The 17,347-nt window shown below is 39.5% G+C and overlaps 1 protein-coding gene across 3 annotated transcripts in view; it reads right to left on the reverse strand.

Annotated features, from left to right (window-relative positions):
* The window catches only part of flrt1a (fibronectin leucine rich transmembrane protein 1a), a 56,167-nt gene that overhangs the window by 20,338 nt on the left and 18,482 nt on the right, over positions 1 to 17,347 (reverse strand). The window contains exon 2 of one of the 3 annotated variants that reach the window (XM_040049847.1): positions 7,978 to 8,237. The exons of 1 other annotated variant lie outside the window; for it this stretch is intronic. The gene's annotated coding sequence lies outside the window, so the exon portion shown is untranslated. Of the gene's footprint in view, positions 1 to 7,977; positions 10,184 to 17,347 lie in introns of those variants that run through there. One more of the 3 variants, XM_040049848.1, reaches the window with a different exon arrangement.

The raw sequence follows: 17,347 nt of genomic DNA on the forward strand, positions 1-17,347 counted from the left end.
CTCTGAATATGTCATAGAGGCAGGTTGGGCAACACATTAAAGGCTAAGGCAGCATTAATGGATTCGCCCCACACCAACATACTTTTTTCCCCTTTCCTTGTTTATGTTTACCGATTTCCTGGCATGAAGGAATGATTGGATTTGCGTGCAGCCATTTCTTATCTCAGCTGCTGACACAAAGACCCAGTGTATATAACCTATATAAATGTTAAGCGACACGGTGGCTCAGTTAGCACCATTGCCTCGCAGCAGGAGGGTCTAAGCTTTGTAATGACCCTGATTTGGATTTATGTTCAGGAGCTCCAGATTCTTCCAAGACCACTAGAAAATAGATGCTATACTAATATTGTACACTACATCATGTAAAAGAGATAAATAACTGTTAAAAATGCTTAAATAAATCTGGACACTTCGCTAAAAAAAAGTCCAGTGCTTTCATTACTCAGCTCTGTGTTTGTGACGCTTTCACAAACTCAGCATTTGGCATCTCATTCCCTTAAATATCTTAAAGGAATAATGAAATACATGTCAATAAATAATTAATACCATGTATTTTACTCCATATATATTTGAGAAAATGCTGCTGCAAAATAATACAAGCTGCAGGGTAGCTACAGAGTGCTTCACCTGATTCATAGCCTGGGATTCATCTCCAGGGTTTTGTTTGCGGGTGGGTATGCAGCTCACGGGACCCTAGAAAGATTTGATATATAGCTTCACAGCACTATAACGTGTTTTATCTTTACAGCACTGTAATACGTTCTGTCGGGCCACCAGTTTAATTCTCTGTCCTCTTCACTGTAGCTACTTCCCCTGAATTATTTTGGCTCAGCGTTTCTTCCTCAAGACAGCCAGATTACAGGTATATCCTTTCAGCATTAACAAAAGGGCTACAGATCCTCGCAGCGATATGCTCTTGCGCTGTGTGACAAGGTAACACCAAATCTCCCGTGATGTTGACAGGATTTCAGGGGGATTTTGGTTCAAATGTAATGCATGCTAACCCTGATCAATGGTATGAACCAGCTTCTTAAGGGTGTTACAGTAATAGAGTCAACTGAATTGAACTTCATAGCCTTACCAACAACAGTTGCAAAAAATATCCTTGACTTAATAATTGAAGCACTTTATAAAAGAATTGCTGTATCCAAGAGAGCTTAAGATGTTTAGCTATGCTACTGGTGTCTCTCTAGGGACAGCAGTGCTGGTCAGCGTTCAAGTCACAATTAAATTAGCAAAACTGTAGTTCATGACCACAAATTATCAAAATATTTCCTTTGTCAATGAGGTGTCTAATAAACAGGGGAATACCCAGGATTCAAAATATCTAGCTAGTTCTACAGATGGGCAGTGAGTATAAATTATGGGTTGTTTTGTTTGTTTTTTACATTGATTTTTAAGTTTATTGATTTATTTAATTAAAATCGGATTTTTAAACACCTCAATGAATATCAACAAACACAAACTAACACTTACTAAAAGTACATTTGTTTTATTTTGAGAGATATGTTAAAGTGAGGATAGAAGATCAAGATTATTGCTTAAATCTACCAACAGCTCAGCTTGAGTGAGATGCCCTGAGTCTAATATCAGATTAAAGATCTTTAATCTGATATTAGATCTGTACAGGACGTGTTGCTTGTTATTTCATATTATAACATGTTTTTATTGTACAAACTGAATAATACTAACTGTGTTATTCAGCTGCATTATTGTGTAAGAATAATATAAAAGTGTGGGCTCAGCTGGGTAGTGTGCAGTGTGCAGTGTGCTGCGTAGTAAAACTCACAGTAACAGACTATGTTAAAGAGCAAGGTGTAAAGTTCATGGTCACTGTTTGCTAAACTGAGGTGTTTATAGCACCTTTACACTTCCTAGGGCTCGAGAGCAGCAGCAATACAATGGAGTCAGCAGCAGAGGTCAGCTGATCACATCCTGTCCACACAAAAAACAAATCTACTGCTAGATTTCACAGTTAAATTAATTTCGGAGTTACTTTGAGTCAAGTCATTTTTTCAGGTTTCCCACTACACTACTGAAACTTACATCTTAAGCTTCAGTTAACTGCCAAATCCTTCTTTGTTCATAATCCTATGCTATCATGCTAGCATCCTTGAGTATTTAACATTTTAAAGACTTGAAAAAAATGTTAGACCGAACTAAGATAATGATTATGTAAGAATTTTAACTTTAAAGATGTTAAAATGTCAACATCAAAAGCTCAAATGAACAGAATTAAAACCACATGTACAGCATGCTACAAAAAGCAGCAATGGGTTTTGGATAATATTCCAGTTAATGAGAACTGTTCACCAGTTTGAATTTTCTTGAGACCTAAACTTCTCTCCCTCTGGACCAAAGCTATAGGACAGACTTTGTCACCAATCCTATGACATACCTAGAGCTAATTAGTTGTTGTTGTGGGTGTCCTTGCACCTATAAAGTATTTGGATGCAACTTGCTAACCAACCTTACTGGTTATAGCTGATAACTTTGTGTTCCATCCATTCTCTTCTACTTATCCAACTCACAGTCAAACAGAAGTGGTTCTAGACTATCCTAACTATCACAGGGTGAGAGGTGCTACACCCCAGACAGCTTCCCAGTCTATCACGGAGTCACAAATTAACATAACTCCAATAAGTGCATGTCTTTGGACTCCCAGGACCTTCTTGCTGTGAGACAGCATTGCTGCCATGATGCTAAAATAGCACTTCTCAGCACTTCTTGGATCTAAATATGACAACAGCTGGCTTCAAAAAACAAACATAATAGCAGTAAAAACTTTTAACATTGAGGCTTCAAAGTCTGAGCACCAGAAACCAGTTAGTGATATTAAAGTGGATACATCCATCTTGTATATACAGTCTATTGGAAAAAGCCATAACACAACTTCAGTATAAAATAACTAGTCAAACTTAATAAACGGCTTTGCTCCCGCCCCCCAAAAAATGTTCAAACAGCTTTTTTTTGCCTGCATTTTATACTTTTAATACACTTTCACAAAGATTTACACCATGGCTTCATTTACAGCTCAATCCAGCGTGCCAATATGATCAATGTCTCTGGCTCATCCCATCACGTAGATATGCCTGACACTGGGAAAAAAAGGGGAAAAAAGCGGTGACGTTCCACTCTGAGGTTCAGTCAATGCATCAACGGGGCCGGGTTATGGGTTTGGTTTGGCTGTTATAAAGTAAATTATTAACTTTTGGAGGGCCATAGATTTTCATTCAGATTGTTTAGGTGGCAGTTATCTGTCTTAAAATGTCTCTAACCCAAGGACAAAACTGCTGTCTTGTCTATTGACACTCCTTTTACAGTATAGTTCTTCACAGAAATTTCCTTTCTGATGTGAAATGACTTAAATATTCTCAAACAGAAATTTTCATGGTTTTTTTGTGAAAAAAAATGAAATCTACTAAAGTAATCTACTGTAAACACATCTGATCTACAGTTTTATTTAAAATAAATCTCTTCATATATCTATATTTTAATGCAGATGCAGTTCTGCCACACTGATGTATGAGACACTGACACAGAGTTGGCTTGGCAGAGTATCTGGGAAATAAACTTTAGATGTGTCACGTCTGTGTCAGTGAGCATAATGCAGTGTTTGATCAAGGCCGCACTGGCTTCTGAAATCATTTGCATTGATTTTAATCTTTCTGCTACATAAAATAGAGGAAAGTCTTTAAACACAAGAAGGGCCAGCGTCTCCGTTTTGAGAAAACACTCATTTCAAACGGGACTTACAAAGGCAAATTTATCGTCTGCCTTTGAGTCAAGGAGTCAGCCTGTGTTTGTCACGCTTCAGCTAGGGACTCTGATTGGATTTTTTTATTTGTGAGAGGGGGAGAGACACTGAGATTGGTTAGCTTAATTGGTTAAATTTGAATTCAATCCTGATAAGTTGCAATATAAATACAGGGCTGTGGTGGGAGGCCCGGGCAGCTGAGCCACAAAACAACATTGTGCCTTCGGGTGAAAATTAACCTCAGAAATAAGAGAGGAAATAGAAAACGATTACATCAGTTGAAAACCTCTCTGTATCCCTGACACCTTTACAGGACTGTTAGGTTGTGCCTGGCGGCCATGGTGGAGGTCCAACAACACCTGAACATGCCTGTAAACATAAAAGTCAGCCATCTAAAAACTGCTAAAGTAATGTGACAAATACTGTGTAAACTGACTATTTTACATGAGTCTACACGACTCTGTCTTGTAGCTGATGCATAGTCATGCTGTAATTATTAAAGAGAACAAAAACTACATATTTACATTTTTATCTTTATTAACTAAATGTATGACCGTTCTTTATTTCGTATTCTTCAATTCTGTTTCAATTCTGAATATTTTTTTTTTCTGGATGAATATCAGGGGCAAAAAAGTTGTTTGCACTTTGTTCATACATGGAACACAGATAGTGTTACTTTGTTTGCATTTATGCTCTGACTTTAAGTCGTTTATGGCAGCCAGTTGTTTAAGTGTTATCATTATTATTGCAGACAAAGTGTTTTGTTTTGCATCATTATGCAGAAATATAATAATTTATATGAAATTCCACAAGACCAGGTTGAAGCCTAAGTGCAGACTGATTTTTAAAACTGTGTCCAAATTATGACTTTAAACACCGTTATGATCTTAGCTAACATGAGCTAGCTAAATTCAGAAACTATTTCACTTATAGTCTTTCACATCCTGCTTACTATGTATCAAGATCACATTCAATTATTAATTAGTATGCGTAAATCGTTACATTTTTAATGATCTCAAGATTGGTTTAAAACTGATTTTTTTTAACTACCAAGCAAACGTCGGTGATATTGGTATGAGGCTAAGGTCAACAGAGCGGTAGCTACACTGGTGGCGGTGAAGAAATGATGATGATCTTGCAGGAACTGTGATTATGTTGTTGCAAAGCTGAAGAAATGCTTGGCATTTTTACAGCCCTGAGTGGATGTGAATGTTGTATTTAGCCATGTCATAGTAGTGTAACACAAAGAAATGATTCTGGGAAATGTAAATTAGGTGCAATATGCCCTCAGTACAATACATTACTCTAGTGTTGTGGTGTTGAAATAAAGAGGAGAAACCCAGGCTTGTATGGTTTTACAGCCTGAGAACATTCGTGCATTGAGTACAGTTTGTCCTTGGACTTCTCAACATTTCAAAATAAAAATGCCATCCTACTTCAGATCTATCAAAATAGGAACTCTGAGTCAGAAAGTCTGATGAATAACTCATCTATTATAGTCCTTGGCTGGGTTGATCATAGGTCAGTTTCCAACATGTTGCTGCCATTATCTCATCTTCTTACTTGCCTGTTGACTGTATGACTCATTTCCCTTTCCTTTGCTTAATCATTATATTCTCACCTACACATTGCCACACATTTCACATTCTATTCGTCAGACTCTATACAATACTTAAAAAAAATAAAGCCGCTCCTGTTTACACGCACGACCTCAAAATATAAGGACTCAATTAGAGGCTGCGCTGATTTAACCGAACAGCTCTATGTATCGCTTAGAAGACACAGGCGCCGTTTTCGTCCTTGCTCTCCCTGTCGCATTTTTCTGGTGGGAACAATGAAGCGGCTGACTGAGACCCAGTTTTCTTTTGCTTCATCATCATGCCTGCCTTTACAGTTGTGTTGTCCTTTCACGTTTGGCTGCCATGTCGGCTGTCTGTGCCGCATTCACAAACGTCATTAAATCCCTTGTCCTAAATTGCCTACATCAACTACATTTCATAATGCTTTCATCTTCCCTTCTGTGACTTTGTTCTTTTTCTGCACAGTTAATTCCTTTGCTTTTGCTTTTTTTCTCTCGCTCTCTTTTTCTTTTTCTCCACGTCGCTTTCTGTTAGTGCACGGTTCGCCTATTAGTCTTTATATCGTCCAAACTGGGATGTGAAGCAAAACAGATGCTTGCTTTTCCTTTAAGTAATATATGTTGGCAAATACCAATCCACTTTTGCGCAATAAAACTTCATCCAAAGAAAATTACAGCAGCCATGCTACGCAGTAAATTAATTACAGAGCCATTAAATGCATCTAACATTGTCTTGTGAGACTAAATTGCAGTGGTGGATTAAAACAACTAGTATAAGTAAGCAGGCTTCTCTTAATAAATACAATTTTGTGTTGTCACACTTGAAGCAGTTTGAGTTTATCCTTCACCATATGAGAAATTAGAGTGGATAAATAGGTACAGGCCGCCTCCGGGGCCCGGAAAAGATCCTGTGCAGTGTACACTTCGCTTTGACTTCTCAGTGTGTGTGTGGGTTTCTGCTGCATGAAATATCAGCTGTGGGAGTGTTCGGATCTTAAGCAAAAGTTGCTTTGAATCCCGAGATGCCTCGCACAGTTTTTTCGAAACTTTTCGCTCTTTTATGACTCCACGCGACCTCGTTTTCACCCCCACAAAATCCGGTCAGACTGAGTTAGAAACACAAAGGGTATTGTGTTATTCTTAATTTAGAAGCTATATCCATGAAAATTATATGTTGGCGTTCCACTTTCACGAGAGGCAGCTCACTTCAGAGCATTGACCAAAGGTAGCAAGTTAGTATATTTTGCTAATGGGGGCTGGCTTTTAGAGAGACTTTTACTGATTGCTTTGTTTGGCCTCATGCCCAAAACGAGAAAATGAGGGGGATAATCGAGCTTTATTGCTCACTGTTTAACTGTTGATAAGTGTTAGTTTGTTTAATGGCTGCATTTATGTCTTATTTAATTACTCCCACCATTTGAGAAAGAGGTAGTGCAGTAAAGGTGTTCCTCTGGCTCGGTTTGTTGCTGGGGCTTTAAATTCAATAAATATCAACACTTAGTTGAACCACAGTGGGGGGTGGGGTTCCATGGAAGTACTAAAGGATGAAAGAAAATCACAGTCGGGGACAGTCGCAAGTAATTCTGTTCAATTTATAAAAGTGAGTCTGTTGTAGGCAAATGCTTTTAAAATGTTGCTCCAATACAAAGGTCCATTGAGTTAGAATCACATTAGATGGGGTTAAAATATATTACATTAAGTTTGAGCCTCAGTGCCAAGCTTCAGTTTCACTGAGAAAAAAGAAAAAGCCTAGAACAGCACTTAGCTTAAGGTAGAGCTCCTCTAACCACGGATAAAAAAAGGTTCTGTTTAATAAAAGAAGAAAAATGTGCCTGTTTCTCATCTGTAATGTACGGATATATCTACGTAAGTGTCTATCTATCTATCTGTAGATGTTGGTGCCAGACGGACTTGTGTAAGCATTTTGTTCTTGGGACAAAAAAGCATTCGTGAGGTCAGAGGTCTGAGCAGAAAAGCAACAGTGACTCAAATAACCACTCTTTACAACCAACGAAGGAGCATCTCTGAACAGACACCGCATCGAGTCTTGAAAAAGATGGACTACAGCAGCAGAAGACCACACCGGGTAACACTCCTGTCAGCTGACAACATGAAGCTGAGGCTACAATTTGCATGGATTTTTAAACACAAAATTCATTCGGATGGTATGATCAGAATTTAGAATAAATAACATGAAAACATGGCTCCAGCCTGCCTTGCATCAACAGTTCAGGATGCTGGGAGATATTTTCTAGGCACACCTCATGGCCTCCACAGTCACCTGATCTCAGTCAAATAAAGCACCTTTGGGATGTGGTGGAATGGGAGATTCACATCATGGATTTGCAGCCAAAAGATTGGTAGCAACTGTGTGATGCTGTCATGTCAGCGTGGACCAAAATCTCTGAGGAATGTTTCCAGCACCTCGCTGAATCTGTGCATTTAAGAATTAAAGCAATTCTAAGGGCATTAGCAAGGTATACATACATAACAAATAATCATCAAATAAAACAGCAGAAGGACAGACAAGTTCAAACACAGAGAGCGATGCTTTAATTCCATTTGAGTACATCAAGAAACAACTAAAAGCATTATCTAGATTAAAGTTAGGGTAAAAGAAAGTCCACACCATAAAGCTTACTTTTTGAAGCGAGGCAGGCAGGGAAGGAGGTGCAGCCGTATCATTTGCACCGTTCTTCCCCACACGATTCCTTCAAAGTCCCCAGGCTGAGTCTCCTTGGGCTCCTGTTGGCATGTGGTCCATAAACTCTGGGAGGCTGAGGCAGGATGTTGGCGTGTAGGAGTGTGTTCTCACTGTTTTTAGGAACAGCTCTTTCCGCCGTGTTTTTATGCTCGGCTTTGACGTGGATCAGTTGTCACCTCTGACTTCAAATCTATGCTCTGCGGAGAATGGGAGCGAGAGGAAAATCATAATGGAGCACATTCGGCCATCAGTGTCATTCAAGTGTCACATCTCTGATTAAACTGGAGCTGCATTACATATCCCGTTATTACTTTTCCTCATCTACACTAGGTTAGCGGAGTGAGTTATCTGGTCTTCATTTACCCAACTTTGATCGCATTTGATAAAAAATATAAAGTCTGTGATCTTAAGCGACTCATTTCCTTTCACTTGATTTTCCATCCAACTGATTGCTTCTTTCAGTTAGGAAGGATGATCGCCTCGGTATGGTGATGGATGAGAAACTGTAGAGAAACTGTTCGATGAATTGTGTGACGTGTTCCACATCTTTGTTTCTAACCTCACTAAATTGTTACTTGTCCCTCCTAAAGCTCTGTCACACCTTCTTTTTGTAAAGGAGTAAATGGCATTTGAAGCTCCCAACTAGCAGCCACCTCTGAAGCTCCACTCTGTTGTCTCCCTGTCTTTGCATCGCATTGATGCTGATCGCGTCTCTTTCTCACGGCTGCGTTGTGACACGAGACAGCATGCCATCTCACTTCAGCTTACTTCTCATGTCGTGAAACCAAATCTAATCTGATCCGACTTGTAAAACGAGAAGGGAAGCACTGCTCCTTCGCTCTTCCTCTTAATAAATGTGCCGACTAAAATTAGTTCTGTGCTACTCTCTTTCACAGTGAACTCTTAAGAGTAGCACAGATGTTTTCAAAGAAATTTAAACTTCAGTGTTTTGCACATGCTTTAGCTCAGAATCAGCACCTGAAATAATCCAACTAAATTCTGATAATTAATAATTACAAATCACTAATCTTCATCACGCTGAGAGAAATACTAAAACATAAACGGTAATAGGACTGTCATCTTTAACTCCTTCAATAACACACATATGTTTTTGAAAGTGAGCCCCACTTTCTCTGCCAAGAGCAAACAAACTGTGTCTATTTTATAAAACAAAGAAATGTCTCTACAGAGTAGGAATTTGTTATCCAGGAAATGCTTCCGATGTCTTATGCATACTTTTCAATAAATATCAACCAAGCGTTGGGATTTGTGGTAGAATTTAGAAGTTGCTGCTTGTAATTGGGTTTACAAGTCGGCAAATGACTGTTATGTAAGTCAGAGGGTTCTAACTTTGATCAAAACTGGAGAATAAAAATCTTAAAGTGTTTCGGAGTTATGTGAAAGATCGATTTCTGTGATTTTGAAGCAGATTTAAGCATGCTCATTTGTAACGGTCAACCGAGTGACACGATCTGAAAATGTGTTTCTTCTCTTTGTGTTAGAATTTCAGTAAGTTGTGACTGATTTTGACAATAATTAAAGCTAGTGGGAGTTTTAGCTTCCAAGTGTCTTAATTGGTTCTGTGAGCTGTGTGTCACAGTCACTGCTACAACCCCAACTGATACTGATGCCAGGCCAAATCTGGCCACACTGCAATGCCACATGCTCTTTCATTTCTTATACATTCTCAGTTTTGTTGTGTCTGGTAGAATTGTACAAGTGGCATCATCATTGGACCCTAATCTTTTGTATCATTAAGCACAGACATGCTTGTGCTTTTAACAAAAGAGGGACAAAAATCTTTGCCATCTTTCTAAAGATAAGTGAAGATATGAATCTAATATTTTTAGTTTGTCTAACTACTTTTTGCCCTTTTTTTTTTTTTTTTTTTTTGCCAAAAAACTAAAAGCTGGGCATTCTTGTAAGTCTGTTAGCAGTCTTTCTCTGGCTGGCAAAGAAGAGGGAAGATAGATGAGGAAAAACACATGAAGAAATAACAACAGCTGTTACAACTGTGCTGCATCGACACTACAACGGTATCCCAGCTAATTTGTCCAATTATGCAGTTTCTATTATGTTAATTATTTTGCACATTAGAACAAGAGCAGGTCAACCATAATAAAATATTTTGCCTGTCAATAACCAAGGTTAACATAGTTAACTAAAACTAAACTAAAAAATATTAAACTAGATATAAAAAAAAACACTTCGGTTAATTAAAAAAAAAATCAAAATTAGAACTGTATAGAAAATTTAAACTAACTGAAATGATTTGGTGAGAAAAACATATAGAGGAATTATTTTTGGTATTTGTTAATTTGGTGAAATTTGTTATCACAAACTGGCTGATGAGGCTTTTACAGATGTGTTTATTGAGGCTTTGGATGTCTACAAAACTGTGAGTCAACCTCTTTCAAAGAGTTGTGTTTATATTGTAATATTCATGCTGATTTTCCTAAATCTTGTCTCTGACACATGCCCTTCATACAATAGCAATTATAAAGTCTTAAACTAACACTGAAACTAATAAAAACTAAACAAAAACTAAACATTTTCAAGCAATGAAAACTAAACTGAAACGAGCAAACCCACTCAGGAAATTAACGGAAACTAAAATAATTCAAAACAAAATAAAATAAAAATAATTTGAGAATACAAAACTATAATAACTCTACCAGTAAGACTAAACAGGAAGATTTTACAATTACACGAGTCCTCCCCTCCTCCTTCTCCTTCTCTCTGTGGCTCTGCTGCACCCTCCCAGTTTGAAAACCTCTGATACAGATAAATATGTCGCACAGATCTGAGGCACAAATTAAATGTATAGAAATATAATCTTACCGCTGAGCTAGAAACAAACCAGATGGCAGATTGTTAGATGCCAGATATCTAACATGCAGGGCAGACAGTATACCTGAACTAGTTCAAGTTCAAGTTCAAATTTTATTTCCCACATGCAGTGGCAGGTTGCCCTGCAGTGGAATGAACCCGCCCCCGACCATACACACACAACACAGACATCACAATGGGATAAAAGTCAGAGAACGGTTGCATTACAGAAAAAACACTGAAATGTACACTACAATGGGAAAGTACAAGAGGAAAAAAAGAGACCTCTACTCATGCTGGGCTATAGGAGGACAGCATGAGAACAGGAAGCAAAAAAACTCCTCTGCACAGAAAGCACATAAATGTCCACAGTACAACATTATAGAGCACGTGACCAGCAACAGGGTTGGGTAGGGGATGAGGAGTAATCCCAGGCAACACAGCAGCCATCCTGCCACTGCGCCGACTCTCCAGCACGGGCCCAGACCCGCCTCGTGTTCCCAGGAGGCAACAAGCATCGAAGGCATTGGAAGGGGAAGGGGGATGTGTGAGTGCTTATCAGTGTAAATGTATGTGTGTGCGTGTCCATAGTTCAGCTGAGACAGTGTCCTTCACCCTACCAGGCTAAGTAAACAGTCTACCAGCCCACCCAGGTGGCCTTCCATAGACTGGGAAGAACAGTCAACACACAGTCGTTATCAGGGAGCTTTTGTTCGGCTCCAGCCTTGAGCCCACAGCTGGCACCGAGGGGATATCCGCATTATGATGTTGATGTTGTTGATTTTTCTTTTATTCGAGCAGCTCATGAGAATTTCAAAGCTGTTCTTTAACACTCCGACACTGGTCTCTCAATCTCCCGTTGGAGAACCGCGAGCTTCTCCATGATGTTATCAAACTTGCGCTCTGTGGTGTTGTCATTCTTGTGCTCAGAGAGCCGATTCTGAGAACTCACGACTGCAGTGAGCTGTTCCACTCAGAGGTGTTATTCTGAGCAGACCTCTCCTTGATGTAACCCAATATATGCTCAGAGGTGTTATTCTGAGTATTCACGGCAGCTGTAAACTCATCCAAGGTCTTAACCATGCTGCACTCAGTGAGCCCATTCTGAGAAGTCGCGCCTCGTCCCATCGTTTCAATCCCAGCGGGCAGCCTTGGGGGGTGAGGGGGGTTTGAACAGCCGGTTCCGCTTTCTTAATTCTCCGATAAGCCAGGGCCAAGCCAGCTCCGATCAGCAGGAACCCTGTTATCATTGTTCCGAATAGGTAGATATCTTCAGCGTCCTCAATCGACAGTTCCGCCAGGCACAAGACCCTCCATTTCTGCCACCCGTCCATCATGTATCCGGCAGGGAAAGTCCCTCCAGGGCACTCGGGCTCTCTCGTTGAGAAAAGGGGTCAATAGCATTCAGAGACCAGTTGATCAAATCCATAATTCTCTTTTAGGTTTAGAGAACAGACTGTGAGAGAGTGTTCCAGGGAAAGTAATACACACGAGACAAGACAAGGACACAAGTATGACTTAATTCCAGTATATCATTATTATATGGTTTGGCTGAAAATTAACAACCTTCCATGCCAGGTGGCACCGGTGCCTACAGAGTCAAATCAAACGGACACGCAGAGGCTTGTTCAGCTTACATCACAGAACGTAACCAACATTTGACAGCTACAAATGAACTCATGAGGACAGCAATCGTTTAATCATAATAACTGTTGTGATTTATTGCTGGGAGACACGACTCCAGCAGAAATTGTGCAGCAGCACAGACAATAAAGTTAATTTGTTCAATTTAGAAGTCTTTTTCTTTTTAAGAAAAGGAAAATTGAGACAGGTCTTAGTCGAGTCTTTAAAGCTTTTATCAAATTTACGGAAAGCAAGATTTATTGTTCAAAACGGGGAAGGCCAGGTTTATATCCATTTTTTCCTAAGCTTTTAGCAAACACTGTTACAGGTATCCCATAAGAGTGTGCATCCTGCTCTCCAAGGAGGCCTGACACAGATAAACCATCCTCCTGCACTAAACCTCTTGGCACTGTCACCACATCTTGTCATTCCTCCTATCATTGGTATGACACTTAACTGACCTTTTGAGTCCCAGCTCTGACACACAGGTTGGGTTGCATATCTCCAATTTTCAAGCTGAAATCTCCAATTGGATTCCTGCCAGACACCTCCCGATTGACCTTGAGCAAGCCTGAGCTGCTGTTCCCCCCTCAGAAATCCTGCTCTTAACAAGAGCCGTCAATCACGATGACACCGGTGCAGTTGCTCCATCCCAGACCAATGTTCAGTTTGATCTTAGACAACCAACTGCTACAGCTGCTATTGCAGATTTGCCCAGTGTAAAATTTGCTGACTCAGGCCCAATTGCTTGTACAAACACTCTTTGTCTCCCATCTGGACTGCTGCAGCTTCGATCTGGCTGAGCAATCTGAAAAGAACTGCACCATAGATGTCAAAGTAAAATCCAACATATACTTGTGCTTGTTTTTCATTACTGTAATAAAAATCTGTAATATACTGTTTGCAGGTTGCACCGTTTGGAAATGCAGTCCTTGGGTCTTCCTATTTATTTTATATTGCTCACCTCTACTTATCTCAAAGAACTACTTTTGGACCATTCTCAAATAAGGAGCCAGAGGAATCAAACAGTGAACTTAAAATATGGTTAAAAGGTATAGTTTAACTTTGCTACTGATTCCATTGTAGTTTGTTCTATTTGATTTAATCCAAACAAATTATGCTAATGAAATTAAATAAAGCAATATTCCAACATTTTAGGAAACTATTTTTTGCTTGGTTTCTAAATCGTACTGTAGCTCAAAACCCCTTATGACTTAGTGCTACATGTGACCATCAACATATTGAATAGAAGCAACATGAAGAAAGATTCACGGTTCTTTCCAAAGGTAACAACGTCGTTCTACCAGAACTTCTAAAGCTCACTGATTTCCATTGTTAAGCTAGCCAATAATATATAATAATATAATATAAGACTTTTGAAGGACAGTTTTAAGTTTATGCGCACAGGCTTCGTTAGCCTAGCGAGGTTAGCAATTGTTCTATTTCTGTGCTTTATGCTAAGTTAACTTTTTACCAGCTGTAGCTTAATAAACATCATACATTCTCATATTCTCTTAGATTTTTATTAAAGGTTATCGTGACTGGGTGGGGCCACACTAACTGACACATGGATGCGGCCCAGAAAGTATCTGCTCAGCTAGGCTAGGCTAGGCTAAGTCAAGTCAAAGAACACGACACCTCGACTGTGTTTGTGGTTTTGGTGTAATTTTGAGCACTAAAAACGTTAAATATACTGAGACACCATCAAGGAAGCCTAAACTCTAGTTTTGATGAGCAAAGTTCTCGTGTTTTCTTGCACCAAGTCTTTAGGTGTAGCTTGTAGGCATTAGCTGATAATTGAGCTCTCCTCTCTCTAATCAAAGTATGATCATTTCTGGCTCCAAAAGCATAGCATGGTGAGAGGCAGTGCGCTACAACTTAAGCTTCAAAACATGCTTTCGTAAACTAAAATGTAACATTACTAAAAAAACACAATAATTCACGTTGTACACTGTAGCGGGCTGCTAGTCCAGCTCTGATGTGTGAAGCGTTAACATACGGTGTTTGTCTAGACTTGTCTTATAAAAGATAAGAAACACACATCATGCTCAAATATTCATTTAAGAGCATAATTCAAAAAGAAATTAAAGCTTCATTTTTTTCTTTTTAAAACACAGATGTGAGATTATTACAACTGTCATTAAGAGAAAGAAAGCAAATAACTACATTGAACAAATTATTAAACGTTGCAATCTCATTTCATGCTCTGGAAGCCGACGTCTAGTCTTATTATCACTAGATTTGCTTACAAATCAGTGCCTGTGTTGAAGTTAGGGTTTGTTTTTTTATCTCTGTTGCTATAGTGCGTCCATCCTGTCACAGGGATAAAAATAAATGATTCAAATGAGCGCGTGTATTTGTTTGAAATTGCTTCTGCCTCGCAGTGGTTCGGTGGTGATAGACAGCAAAGGTGCAGAACCTGAAGCTGAAGTGATTTGACACACTCACACACATACACACTTCGCTCTCACACAGATACCCTGCGATGTGATCAGACTTTTAACGCGGCTGCACATAATGTGTATTCACTGACGGGGAAGGGGGTGGAGAGCAGCGTGGACCGGGATGACGAAGATGACAGATAATTGAGACAAAACATACTACAGCAAGATTTCTTTATCATTATCTTGAAGTTGTTTTTCGCTCATTTGGATTTAGTGTGGCATTGTTTCACTTCTTCCCTGCAGGCTCTCAATGACAACTAAAAGAGCATTCTCTCTTTCCTCGTTAACTGAGGAGTGCATCAGTCCTAATAAGAAAGCTTTTACACGGTTAATTAAGAGACACTGTAATGCAGTATGTAATGCTCAATTTACTCGATCTCATTCTCCCCCTCGTCCTCTTTAATTTCATTCAGAATCAATCTGTCGGACTGTTTTTTTCTTTTTCTTCCCCCTTATTATGTGGACTTTTCTACATCAAGGCCCGCTACGACTCTCCAATTTGCTTGTGTGGGTTCCATTTTGAGCCTTTCCAATAGCTTCCTCTTCCACTGCACTCTCTGATCGGCCATTTCTTTTAATTCTCAGCCTTGATGCTGCTAATTCAGGGCAGAAGAGTGGGGGTGGACAAGGACAAAAAGAAAAAAAAAAAAGAGAAAAACGGATATAAGGAAATAAATGAGCTGGTTTGAAGGGAAATTAAGATGATAAAATGCTGGAAATAGGGGGCAGCATTCACCAAAACACAAACATTGGCAGGGAGCGAGCTGCGAGGACTTGCCAGTGAAACTAATGTAAACATGGAGGGAATATAGAGTGGAGAGGAAAAGAGAAGCTGTGAAAATAGAGTGGGGCAGTGTTGGAGTGAAAGCGGATGAGTAAATAGACCAATCACACTTTGAGGGCAAGGAGGGAAAAAGGAGAAGAACAGGTGTAGATTTAAGGGGAAGGAAACAAACGGAGCAGACAACTCGAGAGGAGTGAGCTGAGGGTGGCGTTTTAAAGGTCCGCGCATTTGAACATTAATTAAAAGTTATCCACTGATGAACTGCCCTGTGATGAATTGTTTCCCTTCCCATAAAAACTGTGTATGCATCCCAGAGGGATGAAGGCAGGCCACTAAATCTGCCATCCATGTTTTTCATGCTCTCTGCTTTTGACAGTAATGAGCCAGGCCGGTATGATTGGCTGTTCAGAGGCTGATTAAAAGTAGTTCCTCCTAATACATGGATTTACTTTGACATTTCCTATGCGGGAAATCTGATAGCTCCTTCAGCAGTGGTGAGTGTAATAATTATTTTCATTAGCGCATCATTGCGCAGTTGTTGATTCTTCTCAAATGAAAATCTGAAAACAATGTGACAGAAATAGGCTGGGTGAGGAACCTGCAGAAAATTGGCACCTCAAGTCTGCAGATCCCCTTGGATTCAGAGAGCTTTAAAGAGGACCTGTTAAGCTCATTCCCTGCTGTTTTTATTCTTGGACTCTAGTAGGGTAGCTTTGCATGATTTGCAGTTCAAATAGTCCTTATTTATCCTATTCTGGGCATTGGTGCAGTCTCTCAATCTGAAACAAGTAGTTTTAGGTACTCTATCCCATTAAAGGCAGCTCTCTTGTGACTGGCTGCCCCTCACAAATAAAAAGGTTTAAACAGCTGGTGGGTGCATCAGGTATTTCTTGAGAAAAAGCTCTAAAAACACTGTCTGCTAAACATCAAACAGAAGTTAAGTACTGCCAGGTAAACATGCTGTCGTAATTGCTGCAAACTACCAACTCCCTCAAGAGTTGTTAGAGACTATAAATAGAGTTTAAAAAATAATGATGATTTTAAAAAAGGCAATAATGAACTTTCAGTTTTTAGATAAAAACATCACAGCAGATGAATGCTAATGTTGCTCATTAACTACTGGATCTGTAAATAAGCATTGTTTTGCAACGTTAATGTCCAGTAGCAACACATGTAAGCTTCATAAACCACACTGTACACTACTCTAAAATTCAATTCAATTCAATTTTATTTATATAGCGCCAAATCACAACAACAGTCGCCTCAAAGCGCTTTATATTGAAAAAACTCAACAATCTAATGACCTCCTATGAGTAAGCGCTTTGGCGACAGTGGAAAGGAAAAACTCCCTTTTAACAGGAAGACACCTCCGGCAAAACCAGGCTCAGGGAGGGGCGGGGCCATCTGCTGTGACCGGTTGTGGTGAGAGAAGGAAGACGGGATGAAAGACATGCTGTGGAAGAGAGCCACGAGAGCTCTACAAGTACAAGAGCTGCAGGGCTTGAGATTTTTAAAGACAGCTAACAGATCTGATGTGAGCAATAAAGAAAAGTGTTGAGAAGCAAAGTTTTCCAGTGAGCTACTAATGAATCAAATTACTTTCCAATATGTAATATTTAAATAGTAA

This window comes from Simochromis diagramma, unplaced genomic scaffold (assembly GCF_900408965.1).
Source record: "Simochromis diagramma unplaced genomic scaffold, fSimDia1.1 OVJJ01000050.1, whole genome shotgun sequence".
Taxonomy (NCBI): Eukaryota; Metazoa; Chordata; class Actinopteri; order Cichliformes; family Cichlidae; genus Simochromis; species Simochromis diagramma.